Raw genomic sequence first — 16,714 nt, forward strand, 5'->3', positions numbered from 1 at the left:
GCAAATGAATGTGAGTGAATATTTCCCAGATCCCATTGAGGGTCACTGTGATGATCATGCCCCACAAAAAGCTGGCGCTTGCAGACACTCAAAATGTTTGCTTGAATGAGGAAATGAACGAAGAGTGGTCTCTTTAGTCCCTGAAACATGTTCTTGAAAAGTCAAAGAAAGGTACCCTGGCGTCAGGAAGGAAGAAAGAAAGAAAAGAAAGAGAGCGAGAGAGAAAGAAAGAAGAGAGGAAAGAAAGAAAAAGAAAGGAAGAAAGATTCCACAGGTACCTACCGAATCTCTCTCCTCCATCTTTATTTCTCTGCTTCCGGGTCAGAGCGAGACTTAGAGGTGGGCTGGGATGCAGGTGCCAGAGGAAGGAAGTAGGGAGGAAAGGAAGGAAGTAAAAAAAGGAGCATCACATAAGAGGGAGAGAGTCACAGCGTTTTAAAATGCGAAAGGATCTAGGGTCCATTTAGCCTAGCTCCTCACGTCACCAATGAAATATGGACATTTCATTTGGCATTTAATACAAATCTGCTGAAAAAAAAATGAAGCAATTGAGGTCAAAAGACGTAGGTTAAGCGAAGTGTCTAGAGTTACAAAGCTAGTGAGTGTCGGAGCAGGGGCTAGAAGCCAGCCCACCTATCCCGTGATTTCCCACCGCAGGCTCAGACCACCCCTCCCCCAGCCCCAGGGAGAACAGCAAGGAGGGGAATGCGGGGTGGGAAGCAAGCCAGGGGGAAGGAGAGAAAGTACATTTGTGTATCAGCTGTCAGCCTCCCTTGTGATTTTCTTTCTTTAAGCAGAAAAAAGTTTCCTGGCCACGTCACCTACTCAGTCTGAACCTCGTGGTTTCCCCATCCCCAGGGCAAGCTCTCATCAGCAGGGACCTTGCCTAGACTGTACAATGCCACCACTAGCTGGTGACCCCAAGCGAGGTACTGGTTGACTAACTTACTCAGGTTGCACTTAGTTTAGTTCATCGCTTGTCCCTCATAATCTTGGTCCAGATCCAAACTGATTTCTGAAGCAGCTTGGCGTTCCTAAAATTTCACCTACGCTAGAGCAGAAACACACTTTGAAACAGAGTTTGATGAGGAGTTTAAATAGAATATTCGAGTGACTTTATCAAAGCACCTCCCCTGTTGATCCTAGATAATTAAGACCTGGAGCAGGTTTTCGAAAATGTTTCACATTCCCTTTACTTCTTATCTCTAGAAAACTCTCCAGGTCAAGAACTTTGGCATCTTGAGTATAGAGTTGGAGGTCATACAGATCTGATTTCTAGTGAAAGCTGTCACACAGTTGTTACCACGCGGAGGGAACTTACTCTCTCAGTTCCAACTTAGATCGTAATAGGAGCGTATGAGCACTGGGGAAGAAGGTCCTTATTATTCTGTGGGACCACACTGCCTGGGAAACATCACGTGGTCAACACATGTTGATTACATGTGTGGCTCTGGGTGACAAGACCCAGGTTTGAACCCTGGCACCCTCGCTTTGCAGCAGTATGACCTTGAGGCAAGTCCCTTGATTTCTTGCTATCTTAGTTTTCTTGTCTGCGTCATAGGGTTCTCATTGTGTCCCCAGAGTAATGAGGACAAATTGAGGTCATGTGTGTAGAAGGCTTAGCACAGAAACCTGGCACTTGATCAACATTAGCTAGCATTATTATTTCCCACTGTCGTACAATCTCTTTATGTACATTTCATCGTCCTTGGGGGCACCAAGCAAGCTGGTTGCAAGCTCTCAGTCAGAAACATCTGCCAAGTGGCAGAATTCACACCACACTTGTGATAAACGTCCTAACTCCTCCACAGCTTCAGCTGGGCCAAGTGAGGTGAGCGTTGGATTTTATGGGTCTGACGAAGACGTTTGAAATATTGTAGGAGACTGTCAAAGAATACTTAGACCCACTCCAAAAGAGGGCCGTTCTTAATTTTCATCTTTCCTGCAAGTCAGAAAGATATATACTCTCCAAATAATGGCAGTTTCCTCGTCCTGAAGTTATGGCAGCTTGGTGATACAATAAACAGCACCCTGTCATAAGGACCGCATAAAACATGGTCTGACATTTCTTTAAAAGTAGAAAGAAACATGACTGCAGCAGATGACCTTTCCTCGGAGGGCACAGCTGTTTTGTGTGGTTAGAGGGACCCGTGGTTTCATACTTAGGGGCTACGATATATGACTGGCTTTTCACAAAGTGTTTCCATGAGAAATTACAGTACGTTCTAAAGGAGAGTGCCAATTCTGCTGCATTCACATTAGGTAGGAGGACTTTTTCCTCCACTCTTGATGTTTTCCAAATGACACTGTGCTGAATACTTGTGATTAGAAACTTCTTTGGTGTTTGAAGCATTAAGCGGTATCAAGGTTACTGAGGCATCTTCTATTTCCTGGGAAATTTAACTGATGGGCCTTTTGTGGGGTTGGTGGGTCGGCATCTTTGAGGACTCAGCATTTATGAGAAGTCACTCCAAACGCAGTGCTTCCGTGGGTGAGCACTGAGCATCTGAGCATCTCCGGGAAAATGTTCAATAGTCACCTTGTTAACAGATAGTAGGTAATTTCCATTTTCTCGAAAAATGTTTGTCCCTCCTATAGAATGTTATTTGTGTAATGCCTTAAAATGGTGATGAAAAAGTAAAACAATGGGTCTAGAGTTTCTAATTGTATATGTGTTATGTTGGCGAGACTGGATGTTTTCCTTCTTTGCTTCTTTTCCAAGTTATCTTAACATGTTTTACTTACTTCCTAATGAAATTAAAAAGAAAGCTTATATCTTCATTTAGTTTTCGACTGAGTTTCCCCTAGGCATCCATGGTTACTGCAAACAATCCCATTAAAGCGCCGGACACACTGCCACCTCCCCAAACTCTGTTCTCTAAATTAGAATAGTAAGTCCTTGGAGAGGGGAGTTTGGCAGCCTTTCTGCAGGACTGGGGGGGTGGATTAGATGCCAATTACTGACGGCCGTGGTGCCAATAGAAAAATGTGCTCCAATTGCTTGTCTCCAAAACCCTGCTACTGACCTGCCAACAGCAGGGCATTGAGTGCACGTCCCAGTATGATGGGAGATTTGTTCTGATTTATCTCTGCTCTCTCGCCTTGTCCCCTGTGTGTCCAAACCTGGGACTATGCAAAAGGGGCTGGTTTGGTTTAGAAGTACAAGCTGAGACGCTGAAACAGTTGACTTATTGGTAATTAGACCACACTGGTATTGAACCCGTGACCTCAGCCTCATTAGAGCTGCGTTCGGGCCAACTGAATTGACCAGAAACAGATTCAAAACAGTGAGTGATAGAGGTCTTTGGTGCAGGGTCAAAGGCCTATTTACACTACCCAGTATCATAAGTGGCTTCTTACTCTAGCATGTTAAAGGAGCAGCGGCCGAGAAGAATGGCCATGTGGATGGGTCACAGCTCTCTGCTTCATATATGTGGATTGTAAAGCACAGCTACTCTGGCCAACTCCTACCTGACTTTAACTGGATCTCCATGTAATTCAAGGGTTAATAAAGGGAGCAACAAGTGTTTTAACAGGACTTTTTTTTTTTTTTCTCTTTCACTTGCTAATGGCTAATAGTAACAAAAACACTAGGAGTAAAGCCCATTACTTTAGGAATGATTTGCTTTGAATGACACTCTTTGATTTAAAGCTATCCATGGCTAATCATTATTTTCACTCTTCGCTTTTCAAGGAAGTCTAAAAACAGATGCCTAGTGTTCATTCTGTGTAGAAAAGGAATCAGTTTCTCAGTGGTAGAGCAGGATACACGGAAAAGGCAGGACACAGAATGAGGAGAGTCACTCTGTGCTAAATCAATGAAATGGAACAGAAATGGACTCAAAATAACGGAACATTTTTTTTAGGTGATAAGACTGGCATTTCAACTCAGCGAGAAGAGAAAGGATTACCTAATAATGGCTAGCCATTTAATAAATGTAGATGTCTCCTTCAGACCACACCCAAAGTAAAGACTTTCCTGTGAAAACAAAACGTTATAGTTCTAAAAAGATAATGAAGTAAGTAAAAAATAACAATCTTGGAAAGCCTTTCTAACAATGCATGAAAATATAAAAACTATAAAGAAAAATATGAAATAATTTGACTCCATAAAAATTTATCATGAAAACTTAGGTATACCAGATACTAAATATATTAAAAGGCAAACTGGGAGACATTATTTTTGGTCCTTAGGGAAGAGTTAATCACAAGATATTTGTGGTGCTTATGGAATACTTAATAATAAAGCATTTAGAAATCGACAAGAAAAAGAGGAATGAATTCAAAGACACAGAAGAAATGAACATCACTTTACATAAGAAGAAGTGTAAATGGCCAGTAAACCCATGAAAAATATATTTAGCCTCCCTGGTAAATGTCAAAAAATTGCACATTTTAAACAAATGAAAGTTCATTTTTCTTCCAAAAAATCAGCAAAGATAAAAGTAAAAATGCTGGCAGTGCTGCAGGGAAATTAGTACTTTTTTATACTACTTGTGGCTGTTCAAGTGCTCTAACTTACTTAGGGGGACATTTGGTACAACAGAAGCAAACCTTTAACATTTGACATGCGCTACGACCCCAAAACTCTACTTGTAAGAACCAATCCAAAAGAAATAATCATGGTTACACGCAAAGATGTTGCTATTAGAATGCTGATCAAAGCATTCTTATGATAACTAAAAATTGGAAACAGCTTAAATCTCCAACAACGGGGAATCCATTAAATATATCATGGTGGGTGGTGTATGACGGAACCTTATGTAACCTTAACATGTTGTAGAAAAAAATTACATTTCGTGTCATGGAATAAAATTCACTATTATCTTGTTCAGAAAAAATGTAAAAGTTGTAATATTATAAATTATATGTTATATATACGTAAGGAAAGATGGTAGAATAATATATATCATACATGGCAAAATGTTAAAATACTTTTCTTTAGGCCTGGGAATTATGGATGATTTTAAAATGTCTCTTTTTATCAGATGTTTTTCTTTTAGAGTGAATATGTGTTACTTGGAGAACAAAAGATAAAGTACATATATTTTTTCAAATATCATAGATAGCACAGTTTCATCGTGGAGATTAAGTGGCATAATACATAAGAAAGTCCCTAACACAGGATTAGAAAGATGAGGGGGCCTTGGTACCTAGGATTTGAATTTGAATCTAAAAAGTTACCACGTGGTCTGGAAACTTGTAGCACTCTGGATTAAAGAAGATTGACTCACCTAGTTGGTGGACTGTCTGAGTCCCAACTCACTCTCTCTTCCTTTTGTTTTGTAGTTTGACTTTCGATTTTAATGGCTCATACATCTCTCCATAAGATGTCAGGCAAGGTATGGTCAACTAATCTATGACAAAGGAGGCAAGGATATACAATGGAGAAAAGACAGTCCCTTCAAAAGTGGTGCTGGGAAAACTGGACAGCTACATGTAAAAGAATGAAATTAGAATACTCCCTAGCACCATACACAAAAATAAACTCAAAATGGATTCGAGACCTAAATGTAAGACCGGTCACTATAAAACTCTTAGAGGAAAACATAGGAAGAACACTCTTTGACATAAATCACAGCAAGATCTTTTTTGATCCACCTCCTAGAGTAATGGAAATAAAAACAAAAACAAACAAATGGGACCTAATGAAACTTAAAAGCTTTTGCACAGCAAAGGAAACTATAAACAAGACGAAAAGACAGCCCTCAGAATGGGAGAAAATATTTGCAAATGAATCATCGGACAAAGGATTAATCTCCAAAATATACAAACCACTCATGCAGCTCGATATTAAAAAAACAAACAACCCAATCAAAAAATGGGCAGAAGACCTAAATAGACATTTTTCCAAGACATACAGATGGCCAAGAGGCACATGAAAAGCTGCTCAACATCACTAGTTATTAGAGAAATGCAACTCAAATCTACAAAGAGGTATCACTTCACACGGGTTAGAATGGGCATCATCAGAAAATCAACAAACAATAAATGCTGAAGAGGGTGTGGAGAAAAGGGAACACTCTTGCACTGTTGGTGGAATGTAAATTGATACAGCCACCATGGAGAACGGTATGGAGGTTCCTTAAAAAACTAAAAATAGAATTACCATATGATCCAGCAATCCCACTACTGGGCATATACCCTGAGAAAACCATAATTAAAAAAGACACATGTACCCCAATGTTCACTGCAGCACTATTTACATAGCTAGGTCATGGAAGCAACCTAAATGCCCATTGACAGATGGATGGATAAAGAAGATGTGGTACATACATACAATGGAATATTACTCAGCCATAAAAAGGAACGAAATTGGGTCATTTATACAGACGTGGATGGACCTAGAGACTCTCATACAGAGTGAAGTAAGTCAGAAAGAGAAAAACAAATGTCATATACTAACGCATATATGTGGAATCTAGAAAAATGGTACAGGTGAACCAGTTTGCAAGGCAGAAATAGAGTCACAGATGTAAAGAACAAACGTATGGACACCAAGGGGGGAAAGCGGGGGTGGGGGGATGGTGGGATGAGTTGGGAGATTGGGATTGACATATATATACTAATATGTATAAAATAGATAACTAATAAGAACCTGCTCTATAAAATAAATTAAAAAAAAAAAAGATGTCAGGCAAGGAACAGAGAGAAAAATAAATTCCGGCCTGTCATTTTCAGATGACCCTGATCTCATTCATCTTCTTCACTATACTGTGAAGCACACTACAGCGTGACTCCCCTTCTATGAGGCAAGCTGGGGGGTGAGCCTTCCTTCTCAAGATTCCTGGATTCAACAGCAACCGCTGTATGATCTATTATGTGACACAGAAGTAGAAATTATGCACATGCAACCAAAACGTCAAAGTGAAGCACGAGGATTGGTTATGGAACCCCAGAATGTTTCGGATGACAGGAATAAGTGCTTGTGTACTGGGGGTCTCTGGCTGGAGGATAGCTTTGGAGTTGTCTTGGAGGCTGGTTACCTGTCGGCATCCTGGATTCACATCTGGGGCCATGGGAAATGAAAAGAAAAGAATGGGAATGGAAAAGGGTGCTTTGTACAACACATCCTTTTAAGATTTGGGGTATAACATACCATTTCTTTGGGATCATTGTGGTAGACCTTATCACTAAGGGGTGTGTGTGTGTGTGTGTGTGTTTCTGCGTGCTCACAGGGCGCAATGCTTGTGGTTGGTGGTTCTTATAGGTGGGCATTAAGAATTAGAAGAGAATTTTTCCTTATGTCAGTGCAATATGGTGTTGGTGCATTGCTGGTATCTGAAGGACACAATGGCAGTCCTTTTTTGGTGACAGTAAAGGGGCAGAGAAAGAGAGTATGGTAAAAAGAGTATGGAAGTGGAGACCATGCTGTGATTGTCAGGGCTTTTTGTGTGTGTGCATTGTAAACTCCCCACCTAACCCCGAGGTTGCAAGACGTAATTTGGGGAAACTTGTTAGGGGGGTTGGCTGTTCCATGACAACAAGCAGGGTGGAAAAACTCAGCAATATATGGATTGCTACCATAAATGTAACGTCCCTTTAAACCCAGAGCTTAATTGCCCTGGGAATACATGTGTTACATAGACAAGTGCTCGTTTCTATGATTAATTCAGCTGGCTAGAGCTTGGTACTAATGAGACCAAGGCCAAGGCTATTGGCTCGATCCTCAAAGGAGCTGTTAGCATCTCATGGCTCCAAAACCGAGGTGACACCCTTCACCCTTGCACACAGGGTGTGGGTGAGAGAGTATGATGTCTGACTCCACTTTCAATGCTTTTCCAACACCCCTGCTGTCCGCGCTAACACAATGCCTCTGCTCTGAGTGCACTGGCAGTTGGAATGTGGTAAGACGACAATCTAATCAATGACATTGTCTCCAGAGCCTCACTGCACTTAAAAAGTAGAGGCTGCCTGCATTAGAGACAGCATAGGCTGCTCTGTTAGTCCTGCCACCAACTGACTTTCACAGACAAATACAGCTTGAAAGGAAGCATGCCCAGGATACCCTGTTGCCTAAGAGTCTGACTAGGATCTTGAAAAAAACAAGTCTCCATTTTTTCTCCACTTTCTAAGGAGTAGTCGGCAATCTCCAGCATGTACATTTGGAAAGGAATCGAGTTGGATGTTCTACCTGCGTCCCCTGGATTCTCTGCCTTGAAGAGTCCCATCACCTTAGCCCAAAGCCCTTTGTTCTGTGCCCCGTCGTGCAGGGCTTGTTTTCATTACCTCCACACCGTCCCTGTATTTATCAGGATTGTTCGAGTTGCAAGTAATTGAAACTCAACTCAAAGCCGCTCTTTTCGTGCATTCACGTACCTGGGAAGGGCGCTAGGTTTGCTCACAGAATCTAAAGAATAGCTGCAGTGATCAGAGTCTGAGAAACTGGAACGGGAACATGGCCCCCCCCAGAGACCTCGCCCTCTCTCCCTTCCCCCTTTCCTTGTCTTGGCTTCATCCTGCAGAAAGCTTTTCTCCACGTGGTGGCCAGAATTCCCCAACGCACATCCTCCTAGCTTAGCAAAAACCGAGGACCACTACCTTCTCCAGAATCTTTACGATAATCGAAGAAAACGGCTTTCCTATGTCTCAAAGATTGCTTTCTGAGGATTAAAGCACTGACATCGGCCAGGTCTACGTCCCGTGTCCACTCCTGCATCTGGTGTGTCAGGGAAGCAGGAGGCAGAGGCCGGAAGCGGCGATGCCGGCTGCGTGGTGCTGAGCGCCGAGCTGGCTGAGGCGTCGCTGGATGACGTGGAAACGCTGCTGTCCGACGGCGACGGCGCGCTCGGGCGCAGCGAGACTGCGGCGTCCTGCGCGCCGAGCCTCCTGACGGCGCTGCAGGCGGGCGAGCGTCTTGGCTTCGTCACCAACAACAGCAGCGAGACCCGCGAGGCCTGTGCCGCGGAGCTGCGGCGCCTGGGCTTCGGCCGCCCTGCGGGCCTGGCAGCAGCCGCAAGGTCCTCGGCCCGGCCTACTGCACCGCGCTCCACCTGCTGCAGCGCCGAGCCGGCGCGCCGGGCCCGCGGCCTACATGCTGGGCGGCGCGGCCCTGGGCTCAGAGCTGGAGGCCGAGGGCGTGGGGCCCGAGCCGCTGCAGGGTGAACCGCCCCGGTGCCTGGCTGTACGTGCCGCCCGAGCCCAAGGTGTGTGCCGTTGAGACGGGCTTCTACCAGCCCTTCAGCTCCATGAAGCTCCCCAAGGCCGTACGCTTCCTGCAGCAGCCATGCCGCCTGCTTGTGAGCACCGACTTGGACCACCGGCTCCCACTTGAGAACAGCTCGCGGGTACCGGCTGGGCTGTCTGGTCCGAGCCATGGAGACGCCGCCCAGCCCCAAGCCCGGCCGCTTCATCCGCCACTGCGGCTTCCAGGAGTGTGGCATCCACCGGGAGTGCACCGTCATGGTAGGTGGTTGCCTGGACACAGACATCCTTCTGGGCGTCACTTGTGGTCTGCAGACCATCCTGACCCTCATTGGGAAGTCTCCACTCTAGGGGTTGTGATAAAAGATTAAAAAAAAAAAAGGAATGGGAAACGTGCTAAGAATAATAGTTACTGCAGTTCTCCTTAACCTTCCCTAAAGCTTAATTGGTTTGCTTAGAGCCCAACATAACAGTGGGCTCTTCTGAAGAAGCCCAGAGTAATACAAATGCACATCAGAGAAAAGAAGTCTCTTTCTGATCATTTAGAATTTCATTTTTATATTGTCATAAGAATATCATTTAGGTTCTTCTTTAATAGATAAGAAAACGGATTCACAGATAATTGAAGTGAATTGCCCAAGACAGATTGCCCAATTGGTGAATAACTGGGCAAAAAGCTCAAATCTCGAACACCCAGGTTTATTGTTTTTTCCTGTGTTAGCCTACCTTCAACAGATTTGTTATCAAACTCATCACTGGCTTTGATGGTGGGAAGTTCAAGCAATGAGTGAAGGTCCTCCTTGATGGTCTTCAAATCCCATTGCTAGGGCAGCCTCTTCTCTTGTCTCCAGGTCAGTAGGCATATCTGCTCTTAGGGGTTAATGGAATAGGTGGGTCCAGTCAGCTGCAGACCTGGGACTCAATAAATCCAGGCCTCCTTGTCTTGGTCATGTGGGCTTTCTGGAGCCTGTGTCACAGCATCTGATCAGAAGGAAAGGAAGAGAGAGATCAAAATTCAAACACGGTCTGGGATTCCACTTCTACTCAAGACGTAGAAAACCCCAAGAGAACACTGCTTCTGCCCTAACAATGAGAAAAAGCTGGGTAGCCTCTAAAATTCTAACTTCTTTTTCAGCCCATGAGAGAGCTGAGGTCACAAGGCAACCCCAACAGAATTCCAGGGTAGGAAGGGTAGTAAGGCACTTCCAGGAGACGGGCACAGAGGAACTGCTGTGCTTTTTGCAGAGCATGGGATGAGGAGGTAATGGGCAGAAGCAACTGCCATTTTAGCAAATTTTTAGAGGCCAAGTGTGGGCTGATGTTAATTGTTAGTTACTTGGCCGTTGACAGTGTGTTGGGCACTGAGCAGAGGAGGGGCTGTTCCGAAGTGGTCAGCCTGATCTTGGCTCTCTTTCTTCTGGAGTACTGGAAGATGGGTGTATTGGTTATCTATTGCTGCGTAACACATTATCCCTTTAAGCAGCTTAAAACATCATACATTTATCATCTCGAAGTTTCTGTGAGTCAGGAATCCTGGTGCAGCTTAGCTGGGGACCTCTGACTCGGGGTCTCTCAGAAGGCTGCAGTGAAGCTGTTGGTCATGGCTGTGGTCATCAAGGCTTGCCTGGGGAAGGGTCTGCGTCCAAGCTCATGTCCATGGCTGTTGGCAGGGCTCGGGTCCCCACTGGCTACTGCCACAGGCACAAGTTCCCTGTCACATGGTCTCTATTCGGCAATTCTCAACATGGCAGCTCACCTCCCTCAGAATGAGTGGGTAAACGAGAGAGCCAGAGCGGACGCCACAGGCTTTTTGTCACCTCATCTCAGAAGTGACATCCCATCATTTCTGCTGTATTCCGTTCATTAGAAGTGAGTCACTAGGGCCATTAAAGGGGAGGAGACTGCACAAGGACGTGAATACCAGGAGGCGGGGATCATTGGTGGCCGTCTTAGTGGCTGCCTACCACACAGGGACCCAAAGTTAACTATTATACCCATAGGGCAGGAGGTAGTAAGTAGGTGTGAGGGGTGTTATGTGCCAAGTTTTGCAAGTCCTGGAGCCTTGACAGGAAAGTTGGGTCCGGCAGGCAACAAGGATTTGAGACTCAGTTGGGTTAGGGTGGAAGGGCACCAAGTCTTAAGAATGATCAAAGAAGGAAGAAAACAGACACACGTGCCCAATGTTTTTGTTGTGTCATTAAATTCTTGAAACACAGCCATGCAAAAGGTATTAGCCCCATTTTACAGATGAAGAAATTAAGGCCCAGAGACGTTAGCTCTCTTTCTCATGATTACACACGTATTGTGGTGATGGTTGCACAACTCTGTAAATATACTAAACGGTCATTGAATTGTATACTTAAAATAGATACATTCTAGGATATGTAAATTATATTTCTATAAGTTTTTTTTTTTTTTTTAAAGACCACACAGGTAGTATGTGGTAGAATGGGAAATTTCAGACCTAATTGTTTTAGACTCTGTATTAGTTTGCTGGGGCTGCCATAACAAAATACCACAGACTGGGTATTAAACAGTAGGTGTTTATCTTCTCACGGATGTGGAGGTTAGAAGTCCGAGATCAAGGTGTTGGCAGGTTTGGTTTCTTCTGAGGCCTCTCTCCTTGGCTTGTAGACGGCTGCCTTCTCCTGCGGCTGTTTTAACACCGACTCTCCGCTGTCCATACACATCCCTGGTGTCTCCTTGTGTGTCCAAATCCCCTCTTCTTAGAGAGTCACAGGTCCAAATTGGATTAAGACCCACCTTAATCATCTCATTTTAATTTAATCACTTCTTTAGAGACTTTATCTCCAAATATGGTTATAGCCTAAGCTACTGGGTATTATGACTTCAACATGTGAATTTTGGGGAATATAATTCAACCCATAACAGACTCCAAAGCTTATGTTCTTTTTTTTTTTTTTTTTTGTGGTACGCGGGCCTCTCACTGTTGTGGCCTCTCCCGTTGCGGAGCACAGGCTCCAGACGCGCAGGCTCAGCGGCCATGGCTCACGGACGGGCCTAGCCGCTCCGCGGCATGTGGGATCTTTCCAGACCGGGGCATGAACCCGTATCCCCTGCATCGGCAGGCGGACTCTCAACCACTGCGCCACCAGGGAAGCCCGCTTATGTTCTTTTGTATACACTTTTCAGACAATAGAAATCTACTGTTGTATTTGTTAATGAATTCAGCTGATAAATGTTATCCTGGCTTTATTAATATAATATTTGTTTTATTCGGTAGAACAGTAATGGGAAAATTCTAATTCATACAGATAAGTATTTGCAAATGGTAACAGTTTTAAATGAGCTCATACTGCAGTCTCTAGATACTCTTCAAACAAATTGATTCAAAGCCCAAAAGAGGAATAGTTGGATTCTTTAAAAAAAAAAAAAAAAGTTGAATGACTACCAATATTTAACATCTGTTAATATCATTTATCACAAAGAGATGTTAAATAAAAAGCATCCAAAATGTAGAATAAATGCTGAGACTGTTTGTAATGTGCTGTTATCACTTGTCTTGTCATCTCTTTACTGGTTACTATACAACTTATCACACACTGGGAGAGCTCATCCTCCCAGCAGATGTGCGTGAGCCTGGCCTGACTTGGCCTGCGCCGGCCAACGCATGCAAAAGGAACATTCGTGCACAATCGTACATGAGGAGATGCACGTGGGCCTAGGTTTCGTAAAAAGTCCAGGCACCCAAGTTAACTTATTGGTGTCCTGATGTGTTAACATTTAATATTGAGGCACTTGACAGTGTATTTTACTGTTTTCTTAGGTAAAAGTAATTTTTAAAGATACTTGAATCAAACATTTGTGGGACTCCAGTGAAACCTAGCGTTTAGGTAAGCAGTTTGAAACTACCTGAAATATATACTGAGGCTCTCACGCCTCCAGGGGACCCGTCGGTTTAGAAAGACAGACCCCTGGCCCCTGGGCTTGTACCAGCTGCATCAGAGCATAAACTGGAGGATGGGAGACCCATTGAGGGAAAAACCAGGTATGTGCTTGAAACAAAAATTGCAGCACAATTTGAACTAAACACTCCATTCCTGGTTTAAAGAGTGACTTGAGAATCCCAATTATCTCCTCTCCAGATCAATGACAAACCTTAGCATTCCTCAGGAAGAATCGAATGTCACTTAAAACTGCCTTTTTGTCTGCTTCCTCCCTCAATTAGAAGCCTTTGTAGGGCTGAGACCAAATGAGTCCATAAAAGGTCTTATTTACCGTTTGGCGCTCAGCTGAAGCCAGACTCACACTTTCTCCCTGGTTCTCATTTATTCTCTCTCCACACTCCTCTTTCCCATCTTTTAAACCAATTAGGGGAACTGCAGATTTGGTTCATGTGCCACAAAAGCTGGTTTTTTGTTTTTTTTTTTTTGAGTATTGAGTTTTTCAGTCAACAAGGAGCGGCCAGCCAAGATCCCTTTATCTCAAAGATAAACAAAGGCAGCTAATGAGGGAGGTGGGAGGACTGGAGGAAGGAGAGGGACATTCTGGAAGCTTTAGTAATTTTTTGGAGGAGATAACATGATCTCATGCAGGCTGAAGTTTCTGCACTGGTTCAGCGAAGAGTCTCGAGATCACGCAGGGCTTATCCACTGGATGGCAACAGAGAGCCGTCTATGCCTTTGTCCCGGCTCCTGGCTGAACTTCACCTCCATGCTGCTGAAGTTTAAAATCCCCTCTCTTTATTGCGTGGAACAATACCAAGAACTTTGCTTAAGAGCTGTCTGATTGTTGGCTGTTTAGACCCTACCTTCTCAACCTTTGCCCTTATCCTATATCTTCAAGTCCAACTGTATTTTTCCTTATAAGGAGCAGAGATTTGGGTATATACTGTCAGTCATGTTTTAGCCTCTGGGGAAAACTGCCAAGCAACATTTTCCCCTTTCTCTTTTACGTGAGAGGGTTTGCTCCTCTTTGAAAGTCTTTTTTTTGTTGTTGGTTTGCTTCAAATTGAGAAGAACTAAGTAGCCAGCCTTGCTGGGTATGAAATTGTTCACCACCTACTTGCGAACAACAGTTTGACCTGGTCCCCTGGCCTTGGGAAAGTCACTGCCTCCTGGCTTGGTTTGACCAGCAAGGGGGCAGTGTGAGGTTTTCTGGGAGGTGTGAGAGAAGAGTGAGGAAGGTCAAGGGGCTTCCTGCTGACGGGAGACAGAGCCTCGGTTATACAGGGCCAGCACCAAGGCCTGTGGGGGTTGATGCTCTCCTGGGACTTAATCGATGGCGGTGTTGTAAGAACAAAAAAGTTGCCAAGGAGGAGTTGTAACGGGGTGTGGGGCAGAGAGAAAACGGCAGCTTCTTGCTGTAGCCATGTAGCAAGTTTGAAATAGTCAGAAAGCTCTTTGGCTGTGAGTGCAATGGGTATGTGTAGGTGCCACTGGCTTGCCTGTCACTTAGGGAAAGGAAAGAAGGGAAGAGAGAATTAAGTTAGAAGAAGAAGACAAGAAAGAAGAGGGAGAAAGACTGAGTGGAAGAATGATGGAACCTTTTCACGATGTAGGTCGCCGTTTAAGACAACCCCTGCTGGGACCCCCAGAGCCTTGCTGCTGTGGGGTCAGCAGCCACTCACTCGGCTCTCTGCCCAGGTCGTGTGTAGGGCACCTCAGGAGCCAGATTCTGACCCCTGGGAAGTCAAGGTGGCCACAGGCTGGCTGGCTGATGGGTGCACAGCTGGCAAATCCCCTGGGCTGTGGCTCAGAGTGGGAGTCAGAGGAAGCACGCCCCACGGCAGTGTCTGTTAAGCAGAGAACTTGAACAGGATTGTGCAAGTTCCAGAGGGGCTGGGCCAGCAGGAGAAGGCAGCGTGGCCGAAGAGGCCTGTGTGAAGGACAGAGAAAAGGAGAAAGGAAATGCTAAGGGAGGCTGCCTGACCACAGGAGGGTGACTATTCAGGAGACCCTTAGGTGGGGATGCCCAGATTCTTCAAGGCTTGGACTTGTCTGTGACATCTGTTGAACCACATTGAATATAATCTCCTACTGAATCAAATAACACTGTATTGTACTGATGTAGCCTTATATACAAGAGAGGATGGTTCTTGGCTAACAGGACATTGGAAAGAGGGGAGAGGGACCTTCTCTTGAGAGGTGACAGCAGTTGCTTCTGCTCTTGGCTAAAACAAGAAACCATTTTTCTATTTCAAAGCCTGTGTATGCCCATCTGTCATGTTTGCAGCATTTTAGATTTCCTGAATGTTTAGCTGCCAAAACATCTTCATTTCACGTCTAGCAACATTGAGGTCAGGGTATGGATGTACACTGAGTTTCTCAGACCAATTGCAAGTTCCGACTTGCTCGTTGAATTGTTTTTGTTGGCTTCAACCCTTGGGAAAAATAAAACTATATACACGTACAAGACTTCACATATTTCAAAGCACGGTCATGTCCACTACCTGCTTTGCTCCACATAGCAATTGTGAGGTAGGGAGGGCATGATCAGTAGTCCTAATCTACCAGGTGCAGATGTTTTAGCCCAGAAAGTATTAAAGTGACTTATCTATGGCCACCTGTAAGGTGCTAAAAGCATGGGGTGCAAGTCAGGTTTCTGGTCTCCCAATCTAGTGTTCGTTTTACTTTTTAGCTTGACAGTTATTTTTCTTTTAAAATATTTTATAAGATATTATATTTATGTTTATAAGATGCTTTATTAAGTATATCTTTATTTTCTTTGTTAGCTTCATCGCTATTCTCAACTTTCTTTAGAAAGTGACAACAGAACATATGACAACAGAACATATCAGAAAAAGCATCATAATGTCTCATTACCTTCCTTGGCTGTCTGCGTGGCAGGGGATAGGTAGAGAGTGGGGAAGAAAAAGCATCATAATGTCACATTACCTTCCTTGGCTGTCTGCGTGGCAGGGGATAGGTAGAGAGTGGGGAAGATTTTAGGGCTGGAGTTTGGCAAAGGGAAAACTGTAGGGTGACTCCATCCTCTGAGTTCCGGAGCAAGCCCTTTAACATTCACAGTCCTTGCCAGTGTGTGTTTGCTATTTTCCTTCTACTAGGAGAATTGTTTATTTCTCTTGGATACAACTTTTGTGTATCTTAAAATGACTCAAGAACTCAAAGAACTTGTGCTTAAGTGAAGGAATCTGATTTCTCATAGTAAGAGGTTTTTACCTGATGATTAGAAGAGGGGATACTTTTTTTAAGGTGAAAATATATAAGGTATTACCATTCTGAAGGATTCTTTGATTACGTCTTGATAATTTTCAGTGTAATGAGTTTGGGAAATCTCCCAAGCCATAGAACTACACTGGCAGACAGTGAAATGGTTTTAAAAGTCTTCTTCAAGTTCGCCACTTTTGGTTGCTCTCTGTATTCTAAATCACCCAGACATCCAGTGGGATTTGGAACTGGCCCTATTGGAACCTCCAGCAGTAAGACTTCATTACACTATCCCTCATTTAATCTTCTCCTGTAAGATATTCCTAACACTGGGTCCCTTGGCAAACACCCTAAAGAAGTTTCATTTCAATATTGCTTTGTATTTATATAACGTCTATATCTAAGGAGCTTAAAAACACTTATGAAGCCCATGCTTCATT

At 44.1% G+C, this 16,714-nt stretch overlaps 1 pseudogene; it reads left to right on the forward strand.

Moving 5' to 3' along the window:
- Positions 1-9,495, forward strand: part of LOC132427726 (glycerol-3-phosphate phosphatase-like) — a 39,596-nt pseudogene extending 30,101 nt beyond the window's left edge.
- Positions 9,496-16,714: the final 7,219 nt, after the last annotated feature.

Source organism: Delphinus delphis, chromosome 6 (assembly GCF_949987515.2).
Source record: "Delphinus delphis chromosome 6, mDelDel1.2, whole genome shotgun sequence".
NCBI lineage: Eukaryota > Metazoa > Chordata > Mammalia > Artiodactyla > Delphinidae > Delphinus > Delphinus delphis.